A 5,000-nucleotide genomic window follows, 5' to 3' on the forward strand; every position below is an offset into this window, starting at 1 on the left:
CCCAGAACATCTAAGGGCATCACAGACCTGTTATTGCTCAATCTCGTGCGGCTAGAAGCCGCCTGTCCCTCTAAGAAGAAAAGTAATCGCTGACAGCACGAAGGATGTCACGCGACTAGTTAGCAGGCTAGAGTCTCGTTCGTTATCGGAATTAACCAGACAAATCGCTCCACCAACTAAGAACGGCCATGCACCACCACCCACCGAATCAAGAAAGAGCTATCAATCTGTCAATCCTTCCGGTGTCCGGGCCTGGTGAGGTTTCCCGTGTTGAGTCAAATTAAGCCGCAGGCTCCACTCCTGGTGGTGCCCTTCCGTCAATTCCTTTAAGTTTCAGCTTTGCAACCATACTTCCCCCGGAACCCAAAAGCTTTGGTTTCCCGGAGGCTGCCCGCCGAGTCATCGGAGGAACTGCGGCGGATCGCTGGCTGGCATCGTTTATGGTTAGAACTAGGGCGGTATCTGATCGCCTTCGAACCTCTAACTTTCGTTCTTGATTAATGAAAACATACTTGGCAAATGCTTTCGCTTCTGTTCGTCTTGCGACGATCCAAGAATTTCACCTCTAACGTCGCAATACGAATGCCCCCGCCTGTCCCTATTAATCATTACCTCGGGTTCCGAAAACCAACAAAATAGAACCGAGGTCCTATTCCATTATTCCATGCACACAGTATTCAGGCGGGCTTGCCTGCTTTAAGCACTCTAATTTGTTCAAAGTAAACGTGCCGGCCCACCGAGACACTCAATAAAGAGCACCCTGGTAGGATTTCAACGGGGTCCGCCTCGGGACGCACGAGCACGCACGAGGCGGTCGCACGCCTTCGGCTCGCCCCACCGGCAGGACGTCCCACGATACATGCCAGTTAAACACCGACGGGCGGTGAACCAACAGCGTGGGACACAAATCCAACTACGAGCTTTTTAACCGCAACAACTTTAATATACGCTATTGGAGCTGGAATTACCGCGGCTGCTGGCACCAGACTTGCCCTCCAATAGATACTCGTTAAAGGATTTAAAGTGTACTCATTCCGATTACGGGGCCTCGGATGAGTCCCGTATCGTTATTTTTCGTCACTACCTCCCCGTGCCGGGAGTGGGTAATTTGCGCGCCTGCTGCCTTCCTTGGATGTGGTAGCCGTTTCTCAGGCTCCCTCTCCGGAATCGAACCCTGATTCCCCGTTACCCGTTACAACCATGGTAGGCGCAGAACCTACCATCGACAGTTGATAAGGCAGACATTTGAAAGATGCGTCGCCGGTACGAGGACCGTGCGATCAGCCCAAAGTTATTCAGAGTCACCAAGGCAAACGGACCGGACGAGCCGACCGATTGGTTTTGATCTAATAAAAGCGTCCCTTCCATCTCTGGTCGGGACTCTGTTTGCATGTATTAGCTCTAGAATTACCACAGTTATCCAAGTAACGTGGGTACGATCTAAGGAACCATAACTGATTTAATGAGCCATTCGCGGTTTCACCTTAATGCGGCTTGTACTGAGACATGCATGGCTTAATCTTTGAGACAAGCATATGACTACTGGCAGGATCAACCAGGGAGCTGCGTCAACTAGAGCTGAGCAGCCGGCCGCCCGGGAGTGTGTCCCGGGGGCCCGCGCGAACACGCAAGCGTCCGCTCAATCATTCTGCAAACAGGAGGAGGCTGAGCTCCCCTGCACAATACACCTCGAAACCCTCTCAGGTCCCGGCGGCGCGCAGCGCCGTCCCAAGTACTTGGTCGGGTTCGAGAGAGGCGCAATCGCCCGGAGTTAGGCGAGTAGACGCTTTCGGTGCGACCACCCGTGCTCCCAACTGAGCTTGCCGCTGCCGACAGAGGCCCGGGAGCGTGCTGTCGTGGCATTGCCGGCGGGAGACAACACGCGCCACCTACGGTGACCGGCAGCTCCAACGCCAGCGCCACAGAAGGACAAAAGCCCCACTTGGGTGCCGAAGCGAACTCTCCCAGCACAGCGCACGCGCCAACACATCCGCACAGCTGCGATACAAACCACCAGCGAGAACCGCTGGGGCGACCGAGCAGCAGACGGCGTCGCGGCGCCGAGCGCCGGGCGGCGGCGCATCCTCAACGCACACAGTCCTCAATCGGACCAGCACACTGAAGATGTCCACCGCGCTTCGCACCGGGCCCGCGAGGACCTACTTTGGCCGCACGGCGCCGCGCGCAGGGTGCGCCGGCGCGCAGCTGCGACGCCTGCCGCGTCCGTCGGCCGGCGCGCCTGCCACTGGCCGCCCCCACCAGCCGGCTGTAGCGCGTGCGCCCACGCACCGCGCGGCCAGCACGCCGGGAGGCGCCCCCTCACCGGCCGGGGACGGTCCCACCCAGCCACCGCCGCGTATCGCTTCACACCCAGATGCCGTTCAGTTTCGTCGGCATGGTGGGTATCGCTGGAACAACCGGTTAGTACCTCAACCTATCGTCGCCATCACCGATTCACCCCTAGCGAGAACAACCGCACCACAACAGGTTACCATTTGTTCATTTGCGTAACTTCACCAGAAAACGCAGGCGTCCATCGCCATTTGCAACTTCAACGATTATTGCATGCCTGTGTCAGGTGTCACGCCACACTACGTCTGCCCACATACACGCAACAAAATGTGCACGCCTAGACAATACGTGGAAGGTGGCCCCCGTACGTATGCGATGTCCATTGCTCGAACGACTGTCAACCGGCCTCTGTAGCATGTCGCAGATATGGAACGCGGTGCACCATGCCATCACGGTGTGTGAGGAGAGACGACTAGGTCCGAATACATCAACAGACAGCTCATGCTGATCGCCATCCACGGCGTCCGTTCCTCCCACACGTCTCTATGGCGTACCACACTGCAATCCAGCTCTCATAGGGAGACGACACGTAGCTGCGTGCACAATATTTGCACTGTATGGTCCGCCGTTTTTGGGCGCAGTCGTTGTACGGTCACACATGTGCCACGATGTATCATTCAGTACATAAGGACGAATGTGCAGTACAGATTGTGGTTTACGCGTACGACATTAGCGGACAGTTGACACAGGCCGCACCACAACGTAGCCTGAGTACGTCGCATGCGAAGGGCATTGAACATGCAAAGTTCTCACCAACCAGCTTGCGAAGGCAGGGGGCAAGGTGGGGACGTGGGGAGGGGCGGCATGTACGTCCTGCTGCCATCCACATTACAGTGTACAGCAGGAGCATGTGGAAAGTGAGCAAGACTTGCAAGGTGTTTAACATGAAGCGATACACAGGGGAGCGGGCAGTGCGAGTAGCGAACTATATTGCGAGGGTTGCGGGTGGGCAACACTACACTAATTGAACGAGTCGTATAACAATTACAGAGCAGGTTTAGGCGACAACGTGGGTTACGTTAGGGGACAACGTGGGTTACGTTAGGGGACAACGTGGGTTACGTTAGGGGACAACGTGGGTTAGGTTAGGGGACAACGTGGGTTAGGTTAAGGTACAACGTGGGTTAGGTTAAGGCACAACGTGGGTTAGGTTAAGGCACAACGTGGGTTAGGTTAAGGCACAACGTGGGTTAGGTTAAGGCACAACGTGGGTTAGGTTAAGGTACAACATGGGTTAGGTTAAGGTACAACATGGGTTAGGTTAAGGTACAACATGGGTTAGGTTAAGGTACAACATGGGTTAGGTTAAGGTACAACATGGGTTAGGTTAAGGTACAACATGGGTTAGGTTAAGGCACAACATAGGTTAGGTTAAGGCACAACATAGGTTAGGTTAAGGCACAACATAGGTTAGGTTAAGGCACAACATAGGTTAGGTTAAGGCACAACATAGGTTAGGTTAAGGCACAACATAGGTTAGGTTAGGTTAGGTTAGGTTACACGTTGTTGTAAGGAAAGGTGTAAGGGGGGGGAGCAGGTTCGTTGATAGTGATTATAGTAAGTGAATGCTTGTGACATGATCAGATTTGTCACGTCAGGATGCACCTTTGGCTTATTAGAGGCGGCGCTCCAATTCTATGCTTGTGTCAGACCTGTGTCTTTGACTCATGTCATTGTTTGTGCGCTGTGACAGGAGGTACTATTGTGATGTTGGGTGCACCGTTGTATAGGACATGTGTGGGTATTGGTGCCTTATCTGCGCAATGGTGGATGTCGAAAGGGGGGGATATTCTATTTTCCGCATGGACCTCCTGGTCTGGTTGTGATAGTGTGGATTGTGTAATGTGGCGGAGAGGATGCACTGGATGTTGTTCCATGCTGGTGCTTACATATTGTATGTGCGCCCGTTAGAAGCAGAGAGTGGTGCGTGATGAGAGTGTCTGGCTGACGTGTGGTTCCCATTGTGGGCACACTCTTTCAGCATGTATACGGACAGTTGTATATATATTCTGTAATTTGATGGCTCTGCATTGATTACTAATCAGCGCCGTGTGTACGGGTAATCTGGTTCCAGTCCAAAATGTTCCATCTGTGTACATTAGTGACAAAGACTCCCCCCATGCAGTGGGGCTCGGTCTGTTATAACTCTTCCGCGTAATATATTTGCCCCACGTTTTTGCGACTGCGAGTGCGAGTGCGAGTGCAACGCGCATGGGGACCGACATGCTGATGGCTCGGTATCGGACGCCGTACAGTGAGCAACGCGATCGCGTCTCTCGCTCGTAAGTGGTACAGGTCGCGGCTCATGTATACGGACAGCGGGAATGTCGCATATTGGAAATAACTCTTCATGAAACGCAAGTTATAGGGGTGGATTGCACTTTACGAGTGCGGGAAACGTCCGCCGTTCATCCGCTGGAGGTGCGAGTTTGGCGGTTGGGGTGGTCCACGAACGGGTGCGGGTGGAGTCATTGCCGGTCCACGGCTTCGTGCGGCAGAGCCACTGGAGAATGGGTGCTATGGTCGACAGAGGCTGCAGGCTTTGTGGGTGGCGTCGAAAGGCGGGCACTGTGGCGCCATCGCTGTCTTAGTCGGCTTGGCGTCTCATAGATGGCGGTAGCGCCGTTGCAGGAGGTCATGTTGCGGGA

At 54.3% G+C, this 5,000-nt stretch overlaps 1 non-coding gene across 1 annotated transcript in view; it reads right to left on the reverse strand.

Annotated features, from left to right (window-relative positions):
* Positions 1 to 1,562, reverse strand: part of LOC124731744 — a 1,909-nt gene extending 347 nt beyond the window's left edge. Inside the window, exon 1 of the ribosomal RNA XR_007008456.1 lies at positions 1 to 1,562. This exon is cut by the window's left edge and continues 347 nt beyond it. This is a non-coding gene — a ribosomal RNA (small subunit ribosomal RNA).
* Between the last annotated feature and the right edge of the window lie 3,438 nt (positions 1,563 to 5,000).

This window comes from Schistocerca piceifrons, unplaced genomic scaffold, assembly GCF_021461385.2.
Source record: "Schistocerca piceifrons isolate TAMUIC-IGC-003096 unplaced genomic scaffold, iqSchPice1.1 HiC_scaffold_1300, whole genome shotgun sequence".
NCBI lineage: Eukaryota > Metazoa > Arthropoda > Insecta > Orthoptera > Acrididae > Schistocerca > Schistocerca piceifrons.